Source organism: Chaetodon trifascialis, chromosome 20, assembly GCF_039877785.1.
Source record: "Chaetodon trifascialis isolate fChaTrf1 chromosome 20, fChaTrf1.hap1, whole genome shotgun sequence".
Lineage (NCBI taxonomy): Eukaryota > Metazoa > Chordata > Actinopteri > Chaetodontiformes > Chaetodontidae > Chaetodon > Chaetodon trifascialis.
In genome coordinates this window covers 4,140,541-4,155,773 of record NC_092075.1, presented here as the reverse complement: position 1 = coordinate 4,155,773, position 15,233 = coordinate 4,140,541, and positions in this window count along the sequence as shown.

The following is a 15,233-nucleotide window of genomic DNA, read 5'->3' as shown; positions in this document are numbered from 1 at the left end:
GCAGTGCCTGCAGCTTATAGCACTGATGAGTACACATGGTGAGACTTACAGTTACAGTAACAGCTGTAGAGATGCATCAAGTGCCGTTTGACAGAGGAATTAAAGACTCTGGCTCTGGGCCACCTCGCTCCAGACAGGCCAGAGAGAAACACCGAGCTTTCACCACTTCATGAAGTGCAAGCTTACGCATCCTTGCACATAATTTATTTAGCTGAAGGCTTTCGGGGGTGTTTTTATTTGTTCTACATCTTGCCTGTCTCACCTCAGTGTGAACCCGCAGATCCGGGATCTGCTGCAGAATTATGTTGCTGCCTCTCGCTGCATTTTTCACTTTTTTAGCCCTGCACGTGTTTGCTTTGGCATGCTATCCGCTCATACAAACAACTGGGGCCCGTAGCTTATCCATCACGCTTGTGCAGAATGTGATGATAAAATAACAGGCGGCTTGAAACAAACCATTTGTTACAGCAGAATTTATTATTCTGTCCACATGAAACAAAGTACAGAGGTTACCTAGACATCTCCTACTTAGGTTACAACAATAAATAGAACAAAAAATTGGCTGCACACAGCCACGGCGTATCAGCCAGATGGAAAGTCCCAAATCCTGGTCACTCCAAAGACTTCTGAGTCCAGCAGCTGCATGATGTCACCGCAACATCCGCTGACCGTTTGCATCCTACACATCATTAAGCATCATCGCATTACCGTTCAGAGTGGTCTGCCAAAGAAGCACTGCTTGTGACTACCAGTTTCAGGCTTGATTAGTTACATGCAACAACGCCTTTCGGTCATAAACACTTCATCGAGCCGCAGCAGCCCGTTCATCATCGTGACACCCGCAGGTAATCTACACCAACGGCTGCAGCTGACACAAGGCAGAACCCAAACATTTCCTCTGAGCGGGACCCGCTTCCAAACACAGACCGCCAGCAGCCTCTACAGCAAACGCAGAGCATCACACTCACAGTAAATACAGGATGCATTTAAACCCAGCAAACCAGATCGATGAGGAGCTCTTGTTTGTGTGTCGATCATTTCTGTGTGTGTGCAGATGGGTGGAGAGATGAGGTGGAGGGTAGTTCAGACTCTGGCTTCCTCAAGCAGCTTCCAAGTTTGAAATTTCAGTCTTCATCCTCTGCGTTATGTCATTGATTTCTCAATGATGATGGCCTTGTCACTCAAGAGCAGAAAAAACCCATCAGCAGTGGAAGCCACCCATGTAGGCCCATTCACTCCTCACTTTTCCTTCCCTAAATCTCCCTCCCCTCTCCTCCCCCGAACATTCCCTTCTGTTTGTATATTTCTTTCCCTCCATCCTCCTCTTTCTCCAGCTCTCCGCCTCATTGACTCGACCACAAAGTGTCTATGGCAGATGATCTCTGAAGGGAACAGGGAGACCCTGGAGCTGAGCATTTAAGTGGTCGGATCGAGGCACCCCACCTCTTTCTGCTTGTCGCTGTGTCTTCTCTGAGCTTTTGGACGTTTGCCCGAATCTGTCTCCATATTTGACATACGTGCTTCTTCTCGCACAGCAGCCTACAATTAGATCCAGAGGTTTTAGGATGCACTCACAAGCACCCTTCTGGCCCCAGCTTGGATACAGCCTTTGCCAAAATGTGCACCACATAAAAGACAAAACCATGACCCTCTGCAACATATTAAGGATCTGAGCTTTGATTTCCCGATCACACACTGCATGGTTATGTATGACATTGTCGAGGTGAGGAAAATCCCTTAGAAAGACACGTTCTTAAATTGTCAACTGCCCTCTGAGTCATGACTCGGTAATGCCTGGAAAAAGAACAATTACTGGGGGGGGGGGGGGGGGGTGACAGGAAATACAGAATCTGTATCTGAGTGTTCATTTCCCCACATCTACTGTATGTGTGCATGTGCAGCTCACTGTGGCCTGCAGCCAGACTCCTTTTAGAGACATTTTCTGGAGATTGACGGAAGATTTTTTTCACCAACCCCTTCTCCATTTTCCTCTTTTTCCTCCACAGGTTCAATAGACTAACAAAAGAAAACATACACCTAGTGTGCAACAACAATGTTGACTCTCTCAAAGGGAGGAGAGAAACTGTAAAAACACGGTGTATCCTAGCGAGGTCCCGCTGAAAGCCTCCTTTTGTCTGGAGTGCCAGTGGTGAAACTCACCATAGAAAACATCTAACTGGCAAGATCTCACCAAAGTGGAAGAAAGATGCTGTTCTATTTGATACTTCCTCCCAAGGCAGTAGGCACTTCCTGTTCCCAGTCACAACATTTTCAGGGGCCTCTATCAAAGTTTAACTTCGACACAGGGGGTGTCCAGCGGCCCCCGTGCTTCAGGGTGGTCAAGCCCGCCAATTCTGAGCGGATCTCTGTTGGATATATGAAGTGGCTCCACTGGCAGGTAACTGGATACACATTCAGAGCACAGCAGGGAGCCGCAGACCTGCTGAAATGTAGCCTAACTCCAGTGTTAGCACAGGCTACATTTACCGGCTGAATTTTAATGTCATTCTCCCACTAAGGCAAGCTAAATATACCTGATCAGGACCAAAAAGCTGCACTCCAGCTCAACTCACACAAACTGCAACGGTTCACAAAGTAGTAAAGAGGTCCATCTTGTGTGTTTACTGAAGTTCCATCATGTGAACTCACTTCATGGATCCCAGTTGAATCTGCAATCGCTCTGGTTAGCCGCTTTTTCACATGTTTTATCTCCAATGCTTAGAGTGGCTCACTTATGCTTCCATTTTGCCCTCTCGTACACGGCAAAGCTGGAAAAGTGGCTTTTACACACCCACATAGCCTCAGTGCACACACACTCTTAAATGTGAACACCAAGACTAATTACCACCACCCAATAGCGGTAATTCAGTGCGATCGTTATGTGAGCGGAGTTCTCCAAACAGCAAAATATCTGTTTTAGCAGAATTCAGTGACTCTGTGATACTGATGATGTGTCCACTAAAGCAGCAGCCAACTGTACCAACTGTAAAATTTCATTTCATGTTCACACTGTTGATATTACAACATAATAATCAATAAAACAATCCAATAATCAGTAGTGACAACCCGAGGAGGGATTTAGAAGCACGATTCTGATCATTTTTGACTAAAAATCTTTAAATTTTGTGTTTCTTTGTGAATTCTATTCTAGTCTGCATCTAATTACAGCAGTGGGCGACTCCACTGGTTGCACAAAGAAGCGTGATCGTATAGAAGCCTATGAGAAAACAAACTTACTTCTCACTTCATTTATTACTTCAGTAAACATTTTCCTAATGACTTTATGGTCAAAATCACTTGTTTTAAGTCTTCTTCAATAAACAGCATGATGTCCATTTTGTAAATTATGGTCCAGTTTAGGGTAAAATCAGTGATACAGCAGGCTGTGCTTTAGAGGAGTTGAGAAGTCGCTGCCACAGCAACCTGTCAATCCGGATAGAAGCGTAGCAATGCTAATCCTCCCCAGCTCCAGCTTCCAGCCAAAATATGTCACTTCTGGCACCAAAAGCCAAGATGACGGCCAAACTTGAGGCTTCAAACAGCTCCATCTGCTAATAATAACACAGTCTATGGTAACTAGTCAGTAACAAGGACAATATTTGTTAATGTTTGCCTGTTTGGCCACGTCTGATCTCTGTCGCTCTGTTTGCTGTTAAGGTGGTTAGACAGGAAACGGCACGTAAGCAGAGCATGTGCTTTACCACAGTGAAACAAATGCAAAGCTCATTTCATTCATCACACAGGGTAGCCAATAGTCTACTTATTAAAAAAAAAAGATACATTTTTTGATAGAAGATAGATAATTCTCAAACAATTCAAACTGTCCTTATGCTGGACTTTAACAGATTTCCTGGAAAAAAAGGTAATTATTGATAAAAATTGGTAATTAATGATGGAAACCCAGATCAAAAATTTCTTTGGGGGCGTGTTGGGCACAGGGAAATTTGGATTTATGTCAGTATGTCTAAAAACTGGCGAGGACCCTCATTTAGAAGTACAAGTCATAACATTAAGTTATCATTTATACATCCAGATACAATATAATAGGAGTTGGTAGAAAAGCGTCCATTCTCAGTTGCAGGATTACCATCATCATTATGTAAACCTGCTTCAGTCTCTGCAACCACTGATTTGTGGTCAGTGGGTGTTCCCTCTTCCAGTTTAAAGTGATTATTTTCATGGCGATCAGCAGGAGTACGCGTGATATATCACTGGTTCCAGTGGAGCTGCAATTCCCATGATTTTATCAATCTCCTCTTGTAGTTTTGGGCAATCCCTGAATATATGTGATTGGTCCCCTTGATCTGTTCTGGTATCTTTTTTTCTGAGGAGAATAAGTGCCTGGTGTGTATAAGTGAACTGGAAGATAATGAGAAGAAGTCCAGGGGTCAGCTCCGGCCTTTCATGTGCAGTGTTTGGTCAGGTGTTCCTCGTGGGCTCATGCACATTCAGCTCTCTACTGTATTTTCCTTGTTTCTTTTCAATTAACCAAAGAAAAGGGAAAAAAAGCCAAATGAATGGCAACAACTTGACCCCGAACTATACACAGCATCTGAAACATTTTGACATGTTTTCATCTTCCTTGAACAATATTTTTATGCTGAACATATGCAGGGCATCGTGAACTGTGGTCTGCTGTATGTGCAGCCTAAGACAACAATATCTTAATTTGTTTAAAGCCTGTATTTGTTTCTTTAGCTGTGGAAGTTTCTCAAAGGATGCCCTGGATGGTCTTCAGTGGCTGCTGATTCTTTACTGATTCATGCACCCATGCAGCCAACTCAAACATGATAGAATAATACATTTGGAAACCTTCAACAAAACTGGGTTACAGAGTGAGTTCTTGCTTTAAAAGCAAAGATGCTAGGTGCCAGATGAACATATAAGTGAGACAGGGCCTGGTGTATTTCCTGAAAGGCACCAGAAGGAACCCACCACGTGTTCTCTAATGAGAGAAACTCACAAAACCAACATGACAACAAACCCATAATCCAAGTGACAGGATGCAGACAGTAGCAGCAGCTCTGACAGCTGGGACTCCTCTGCCCTGCCTGTGCTGTTCCTTGTTTTTACAGGAGCTTAATTGATTCACTGGCCACACCGGTCTCCTCTTCTTGATCTCTCCATCCTCTCCCGTCACTCTGCGCTCAGGTGGAACGAGGCGGGAGGGGGTCCGGGATGTTGGTCTCGGTCCAGCGTGAGCACATATGCTACACAGATCAGCGTGTTTCCATTTCTCTGCCCGTCACCAGAGGGGATAGGGTTACCGTGTGCCGATGAGGGAAGAGGGGTGAAATGTAGTGGTGGTGGGATGGTGCTAGGATGTCACAGAGTGAGCGCATAAATCTTTGCATCCTAACGTCGGTCATTTGTTAGCTATGGGACTTTTCCTCCCACATGTACCTCAAAGCTCTTTAACCAGCCTCCTACGTTTGCAACTGTTGAACAGGCTGGGGCATTTTCTGGGGGAAGTTTTTCCTCTTTTCCCAGAGTCAGACACATTCATCAATACCTTTTCTACGTCTCCTCATGCAGGTTGGAAGTACAGTATACGTATAAAAGTTGAGATTAGCTTAGTTTATGGTATCCAGAGGTGGAAGACGTACCTAGATCTTTCACCTAAGTAGAAGTAGCAGCAGAGCAGCGTAAAAATAGTAGTAAATTATTCTTTCAAAAAGTCATCTAAGTACAAACGTCTTACTTATTCTGCACAGTATGGTCCATTTTGGAATCATATGTGATGCATTATGTGTTAGCATCACTGCATTGCTGCAGCTGGTGAAGGTGGGGCCAGTTTCGACTGATTGCTGGGTATCTTACAGCAATCTTTAATAATACATTGAATTTAGCAGTTCATAATGTTTCGTATTAATTAAGTGATGGTAAGTAGCGTCAAAAGTACAATATTATTGTTTATTATGTAGAAGTATAAAATATCGGTTAAAGCAGCCGACTGAGCTGGACCCTGAAAATTAGATCTATCCGGAAAAGCATGTGTCCCTGCAACAGATTACGGCTCAATTTGTTGTGCATTACAACATATGTAATATTGGTTTTATTGGTTACCACATGGAGGAAAAGTTGCAGTGCAAACTACTTAAATCCATCTGCTCTTTAACTAATACTTTAGGAAATACTCTGATTTGCTTTCTTGTCCTGAGAAGACAGTGAATATGTAGCTGGAGCCAGTTAGCTTAGCTTAACCCCAGTTTGTGCTTAGCACAACACAGGTACCCAATACCTGGGTATCTTCGGAAAACCCTGAAGGATGGAAAAGGTATCTCCAGAATCGTCTGCTCGAATGGATGAAAAAATCACTTGTTAAAATCAGTTTAAATCAAAAAAAGAGCAATTTTTAACTGTATGGTTAAACTCTGGCAGCTAGAAATGACATTTGGATCCAGAAGGTTAGAAGAGTCTTTAAGGTTTCTGGACACATCATCAGGTAATTATTTTTTTAGGCAATCCAATTGTCGCTCTATGACTTACATTGAATGTGGTGCAAACTGGTGCTAAGTTCAGCTCAGCAACATAACGATTAGCTTAGCGCTGTCCAAGATAAAAACAAACCCTCCTACCAGCACCTCGAAGGATCACTCATTAACACAACATGCATATTTCCCCAAACTGTCGAACTATTCCTTCCTGTCAGCATCATTCTTCTGAGGGCATCAGGTAGCAGACAAACCTGACCTGCAACTCCATCCAAGCTAAACCAGGAAGTAAGAAAGCATTGTCTTATAAAAACAGACAAGCCTGAAACGTTAGCTGCACAATGCATTCATCACATTACCGCCATGCTGGCGACTGACCAGGAGTTCAGTTTGCTTTTGCATTTTGGCCTTTGGAAATACGCTCAGTTCACTTCCTGTTCTTCAGCTCAGGATGCACCTATGAAAGTACTTTCCACCATTGTTACCTGATTTCCAGTTCCTAGAAGCTCGAGCCGACAGTTAAACAGCCTGACAGATTCATACGCTCTCGTTAATGGCTTTCCCAGTCTAAACAAATAATCAGTCTCTCGGTAGCAGAGCAGGGGGATTCATGGGGCTATCAATTCACTCTTTAGGGGTGTAGCAGGGAGGGATGGAGGCTGATGGCGGTGGAGGAGCGCAGACGGGGTGTAGCAAAGAATTTATCCTCCTTGTCTTTGGCTGCCATGAGGGCGGTCAGTGTGGTGACCTCTCCCCAGTAGGAGGGGTCCACTGGTGACCCCTGTATTCCCCCGCATCCCCTTCCAGCCCTGGCTCAATGCGGGCCATTCATGAGCGCGTGTTTATGCAAGTGATGCTCCGCAGGGACGGCCCGCTATCCACTGCCATTTTATGGAGCCTGAGGGGCAGAAGCAGAGAGAAAGGGAGAGCAATGGAAGCGTTTAACTACTTCACTCACACTTACTCACAGTAACATTTCTGTTCACCCCTTTGTTTGTTTTTCTTCTCCTTGCTCTACAATGGCGTCATAATGCACTTGATTCCTGATATTCTTTGCTTCAACGAGACACCTTCTGGCTGCATAAATGTAGAAGGATTGATATGCGCTGAAGAATAACACAAACTTTCACTCTCTCACACTGCCTTAGACAAACATACAGTGGAGGCGCACCCACCGAGAGTGTGAGGCAGAGAGCGGAGGAAGTGTTGAAATATGTCTTAGGGCGCTTAACCAAGTGAACCTTGAAGTTATTTAGCTTCCCTCGATCCAAGCATCTGGATCCCCCCGAACCCGACTCCTGCGATCTCCCCCTTCGCCAACGCCGGCCTCCAGGGACCTGCCGCAGGACAGGGCGCGGAGGAGGAGGAGGAGGAGGAGGAGGAGGAGTCGCGTACACGCTTTGTTTTTACAGCTGAGGTCATTGAAGTTGTACGTGCAGGATTAGACAAAGAGCAGAACGAGCTTGGCGATGTCTTGAGACGGACCCACATCCATTGGAAAGAATTTGCAAACTCATGACACATGAACACGCACCCCGCAGAACGATGTGAGTAATCTGCAGCATGCGTGGGATTGCTTGCGTACATACATTCACCGTGCTTTGCTTAGTGGACGTGTGCAGGGTGTGCGAGCCTGACCGAGGTGTGACGTATAGATCGACCACCCACACTGCCATCAGCCAGGTGATTCAATGTTTAGCTAATCCCAGAGCACCACCAGTACCATCCCTTGACATGTTTTCCAGTTGATTTTCATGTTTGCATCCTCTCTACTGTATGACCCTTCTTATTTAGCTCGTATGTGTTGCATAATGTAACCTTAAGACGTCCACCAAGTCTCCTCAACAGAGGCTACAGAGGTCTTGCTTGACAAAAACACTTCCAATAAGCTCGGTATACTAGTATTTCTCAATAAACTGAGACACGCCAGGGTCTTCTAATCTTTAGGATTAGACAGTCTGAACCTCGTCTGACGTCGAAGGTCACAATGCCCCCTTTGAGATACTCAACAGACATTTACTGTAATACTGATTCAGCAATGGACATATGCATTTAAGTAATTTCAGTGATATTCTACCACCGTATCACTACATCAGATCCTTTGCCTTGATAAAAGTAGTAAAACCACACTGTGAAAATATTCCACTACGAGTTAAAAGTTCAATTCAAGGCAAAAGTTTGGACGCACCTTCTCATTCACTGTGTTAATCCGAGGACTTCTTGCATGCCAACACTACCTCTGCACAACGGATGCTCTGAAACGCATGAAGAAACCGAGACGAATGAACCTTTGACAGGGCGAGCCTGTTCATTATTATTTCATAGCTCTGATGCCTTCTGTATGGATCTCCGATGTTGAAAACAATAAAATAATAAACAGAAACGCCATTGAACAAGAGGGTGTGACCAAACTTCTGACTTTGTTCTGTATCTGCTTCAGCTGAAAAACTCCAAATTGAATGCTTTGTCATGTTCCAGCTGATGCCGGTTAGCGGCTGAACACAGGTCCATTACAGAGTGTTATCGTGATGAACGGACATGCTGGAATTGTTTTTTTGGGTTCATCTCTGTTGGAGGTTGTTTGTCCTGTGTGCGCACTGGAGAGCGAACAGACGACATCTAACAAACACCAGAACAGCCTGCTCACATTACTCCGTCTCATTACACTGGCTCCCACTCTGCATTAAAATCAATTTTTAAATTACTTTAATTACCATTACTCAGCAAAGCCCCACAGTACATTTTGTCTGTGGTCACCTGACTAAGGCCCCCTAACCGTCTCACCAGCTAAACTTAAATTCAGCTTTGGCAGTTGTGGCTCCTGAACTCTGAAACAGCTCATCATGTTTAAGTTCTGTATTTATATATCACATATGTATGTTCTGCATATATTTCGCTTACTGCCTGCTGATGCTTTAATTGCCACATGTGGTTTCTCTGACTTTATTTCATTATTGATGCCCAATTACTGCGAGGCAAGTTATTTAAAGGACCAGTGTGTGAGATTTAGGAGGATCTGCTGTCACGAGTGGAATCTAAAATGAATAATTGTGTTTTCATTAATGTGTAATCACCTGAAAATAAGAAAGCTTCTGTTTTTGTTACTTTGGAATGAGCTCTTTATATCTACAGAGGGAGGTTTCCTCTTCCATGGAGTTTCTACAGTAGCCCAGAAGGGACAAGCCAAACACTGGCCTGTTGCCTTTCTTCAAATTTCACAGCCACTGCATTTACAACTTCACCACTAGACTAAATTCTACTCACTGGTCCTTTAAGAACAAAGCTGAAGTACTTGTACTTCAGTTGAATATTGCAGTTTCGTACAGCTTTATGCTTCTCAGAAGCATATATTGGACTTTTTACTCCTGTACATTCATCTGACAGCTTTAGTTACTAGTTACTTTTAAGATTATAATTTTTTTTTACCATTTCTGTCCAATGAAAAGCATGTATGTCCAAATTTAGTGCTTTTTGGATCGTCACAAAGCTGAAAACACGCTTTTTATGAAGTCATGAAAAGATTTTAGAGATATGTGGTTCTCACAGGACAGCAACACCTTAAACATATGATGATCTTATAAAATATGATGCATTGCTGTAGATTAAACTAGCCAACAGTATATATAATAGTTAAAATGAGGCCAAACTTAAACATCCACAGCAGTAAAATGCAACATACACATTAATTCAGCAGTAATATTAATCCACAAACATCAGACACTAACAGGGAACATTTTACTTTTACTTTGAAGTAAACGTTGCTCATTGGACTTCAGTAAGGTTTTGAATACAGATTATTATTATCATTATGACGTGTTGTTTCTCAGCAGTAGCATTGTTTGTTGTTGCTGCTGTTGTTGCAGGCGTGTTGCCATGTTGTTGCTGCCACATTAAAAACCTTCCTCCAAACTTACCACCCACCTCAGCTCTGTGGGACCCATCGTGTCACACAACTGGTGAGTCACAATCTTCCTCACGGCTGAGGAAAAACACGCATTTCTACAACTGAGCAGATACAACATGAGGTAACGCGTACAGTCCTCTCCTCCTGTAACATCCAGCATGGCTTTTAAAGATCTCAGCGTGCAGAGAGAGTCTGCTCCGTATGAAGGTACTGTGGTTTGAATGATGCCCCAGGACGTTTGTTTTAAAAGCCCCATAAGTGAAGCCGTTGGACAAAGCCGAACCACAAGCAAAGCAAAGGAAGCTGTACTTTAAGGATGTTAAAGACCAGACTCAGCATGATGAGAAAACAGCACACACAGCTATCATAACCCGCACACAATTTGGCATTTTGTTGAACTTCTTACACCAAGTTGAGGACGGTGATGATTTTTTTCCCTCCCTTTTGGTGTTTCCTACTTGCTGCCGTCCTCACAATATTCACTTTACGCAGAACCACAACCGTTTTGCAGGATCACGTAATTAGAAGGCGAGCGGCCGTGATTGTAAAAACAATGAAGCACATCTGATATTTTAGGTCGCTATCTGAACAAACTTTAACTAACTTCCTCGCTCTGTATGTATGTCTTAGTCGGACACGAGCATTTATGTGTGCTTTACAGCCCTGCTATCTTTAGTTCCTTGGGAATATCACAAGAATGCCGAAACTGGCCACTTCCATAAAACTCCTGCTATAGTCCTCCCACTTTGAGGTTTCTGGCTTTAATGTGCTCTGACATACTTCAGTAAATATAATTTACTTTATTTTTTATGATTATTTCTATACCAAGCCATGCTCTTCAAAGGTTTGAAATCTTTTTGCTAACCCCTTTTCTCTCAGTTCATTGCCAGGGAGCCATGACCTCATGCTGTAATTTTAGTCTAATTCCATTTGGGGGGGGAACTCAACTGAGCAGGCCCTTGATTCAAGACCAGAAAGGTTAAGAAACTACCACTGGCTAATAACAGAAGTAGGGATGCTTAAGAAAATAAAGATCACTTTTTGACCTTCGTTACTTCCTCTTTCAATTGCGGCTCTCGGTCATTTTCGCCTCTAAACGGCCGGATGCACGTGTTTTCATTTATGGGACAGCTGTTCACTTGCTGCAAAGTGAATTTTGCACATTTTCTTTTTTATTTTGTGCATCCACACAGCAAACACGGTAAAATGATATGTTGACATGTTGGGAAATATGCTCATTTGTTGCTGAGTTATTGAGATACCACCTGCAATGTCTGTGCACCAAATATGAAGCTACCAGCATCAGCTGACTTAGCTTAGCACATGATTAGCTTAGCACGTAGACTGAAAACATGAAGAAACAGCTAACCTGGATCAAAATACTCCACCCACTAGCATTCATAATTCACACACCATATCTGATTTGTCCACACAAAAACCAAAGTGTAAAACTTTAAAGGGCGGTTTTAGTATTAGTTTAAAAAAATGTAAAATATAATTTGCTTTATTGTGGAGTTAGAAAGAAAGCTACCGCTCTCGTGCCTCTACCACCAGTAGCAGGCAAACTTAGCTTAGAGTGAAGACTGGAAACAGCAGTCATGGCTCTGTCCAAAGATAACAAAACCTGCCTTAAAGCACCTCTAAAACTCGCTAATTACCGTGTTATATCTCGTTTGTTTATTTCATACAAAACCCAAAGTGTAAAAATGCCAATTCACCGTTTTATTGGGGGTTATATGTCGGACAGTTTCTTGGCTCTGTCAGCCAACCAGTGGAGACTCCAAGAAATAGTCAGCTCCATAACCTCCTGTAAAATGACAAATTGCTGTTTTTGCAGTTTGGTTTTTCTTCATACACACATGAGAGGATCAGTCTTCTCATCGAAAGCGAATAACCTCATTTCATCAACATATTAGTTTAAATTATTAGTTTAAGAGCCACAACTTTTTCCAACTTGGCATCCAATAAAACAGTGGTTCTGCTCGGTAATTAAGTGCACTGTAATGTGCAACAAAGTCGTGATTTGTTTCAGAGGAGCCTCTTTTTCCAGACAGATCGAATTTTCAAGGTTCAGTTCCAGCTTTTTTTCACAGGAACGTGCAGATCCATCCACTCACGTCCGTTCAGACAGTGTGGCTGTTCGCCATGGCTCTGTGCTCTAATTGGACCTTTTTATTTGCTCTGCGCATGAAGTTTGGTAATACCAGCCACTGTACTTTCTGCTGCATTTCCTTAATTAATAACACATTTTGATGGCATAGATATCCATAAACATGCTAACTTTTATGATACAGTGTCTTTACAGTAAACTGCACGTAGAGATAAAGGAGAATTTGTCTGATTCTCTGTGAGAAGACTTAAAAAGATGCGCTCTCCAGGGTGGATAAAGCAAAAACAACCTGCGAGCACTTTTAGGTGTGTTTTTCCTGCTCCAGAGGTCACAGGACTGTAAGCCGCCTGCATCACAAAGAGGAGGTCTCAAACCATCTTGGCACAGAGGAGGAGGAGGGCAGTCTCATCAGAGCTGCGAGGTGTACTCGTTTCAGTCTGGGTGTCAGTCTGCTGTAACTGACTCAGTGGTAATGAACCCGCTGCTTGGGCAAAGCGCCAGTGAGCGCAGAGCCACCAGCAAATCATCCAGTCTGAACCTCCTCAGCTGTCGTCACGATGGGCCAAAAACGACACATTTCCTTACTCTCCAAACACACTCTCTCTCTCTCGAATATTTCATCTTCCTGTTGCTCATGTCTGCAGGAATCTGCGGGCTGTGTCGCTCCCCTCCGAGCGCTGTTGTTGACCTGGTGTGAAACTCCTCCAGGGCTGCACTGAGGACTCACGAGTCATCGCTCCCCCCGCTTCCTGTCACTCCAAGACAGCCAGGTCCTCTAACCTCCCCCTGAGTCCAAAATCACATCCGTAATCCTGTAATGTGTCTGCATGCCCGTCTCAGACACACACACAGACTCATATTTCCATCAATTTTGTGGACATTACAAAGACTTACATTAATTTCCTGGAGGCTTACCCCAACCACAACCACTACTGGCCCAATTCTAACCCTAAGCTGAACCTAAACCTAACCTTAACCCAAGTCTTCACTCTGAAATTGAATGATTCATGTTATGGGGACTTGCGTTTTGTCCCCATAAGGAAGGGAAGCCCCCACAATGTGACTGCGTAAACAGATTTATGTCCCCACAGCATGAGTAATACATGTCCACACGCACACACATTTCGTGCATGACACAGCCCTCCTCCCTCTGCTTTTGCCACAGCAGGTCCTCCTCTCCCAAACCCATTCATCTCAAATCCTTTGTCACTGCTATTTCTCATGCCGTCCCCTCATCCAACACATCAGGTGATATTTCAGGGCTTTTGATCGTGATCAAAATAAAGGAAAGTCCCTTCATGCACGTCCTCAAGATGAGCAAATTCCTATTTTACAGGATAACATGAAGGCAAACAGCAGAGCTGCTGCTAAGTTGCCAAGATGGTGATGTAAAAACACATATGAGCGCAGCGCAGGAGGGACATTAGAGCCGAGGTGCTGTTTATGAGTGTGGACAGTGTGTTTGCCTGCGTGGTCACACGGCGAGTCCAATACGAGCCATCTCGTGCGTAGAGCACTCGGGGACACTGAAGCCACACGCAGCGTTTGTGAGAGATTATTAGAGCGAAAGATATCGAGTCTGCCGCTCTGGGAGGAGGTTCCTCGAAAGATTGAACCAATGAATGGAGATGGAGCCAGTATGTGTATGTGCACCATAGGGTTGAAGTGTGTGTGTGTTTGTATAGAGAGGCGGGGGAGGGGCTCCAAGTAACAGCATTACTGGCATTCAGATATATAACAGTAACAACACACAGGTTTCCATTGTGACAATATTATGGCAGTGATAGATTCAGTGCCATTATACTACATAAACACACAGCTGATGCTCTAATAAATCACTGAAGTGCAGAGCAGCGCCTGTTCAGCTTCACTCTTGAAAGCCGTCAGAGTGCAGAATTGCAGTTTGGGCGCGTCGCCTTTAACGTTTTAACACTCAAGAGCTGATTTTGACAAAACAAGAATGTCATCGAGCACTAAATCAATGAATGTAGGCCTGCACACAGAAACTGAATGAATACATGCCATCCATGTCATTATTATGAGGTTTGCATTTTAAAATGTTTTGCTCTTTAAATGCAGGAGTGCATGAGAGCATGTGTCCACCCCCCAAAATATAAACGTCAATTGGATTTTTCATACTTTATTCAGTTAACTCTTCAAGTGCATTTCCAGAAATTTTATTTTCACACTATGATGAATAAACATGATTTTGCTGAGGAGATGTTCATCTGTAGTTCTATACATATTTTTACTAACCTTAAAATAGTCCAATTTAACGTCCCCCTGTGTTTGTCTTTTTGTTGCTTTGCTTGGATGTTTGAGCTTCACTGTGCAGAACGAAGTACGTGCAGAGACACTAAGAAAGCAACATTCGTCTTTAAGTTTACTGGAAATATTTACCTCATCTTTCCATTTGTTTTTGTTGTTTTGCTTTTTGTTGACCGTAACATCCCACATGTTTTATTATTTTAGATTATTTGGGGGGCATTTCTGCCTTTAAAATTAAGACAGTGACAGCTGGAAAGAGACAGGAAAGGCAGGAGACGGAGGGGACGTCATGCAGCAAAGCCCCCGGGCTGGGATCAAACCCGAGCCGCTGCAGTAAGGACTCAGCCCTGCTGTATGCGACATGTTCAGGTGAGCTACCAGGGCGTCCAGCCTTCCACCAAAGTGCCCAAAATAAAGTAGACATGAAGCAGAACGGCCCCTGACAGTGTTTAGTATTATATATCTGTTTATTGTATAATTATCACTGCAAGCCGTATTTTCACATGGATTTGGAGCT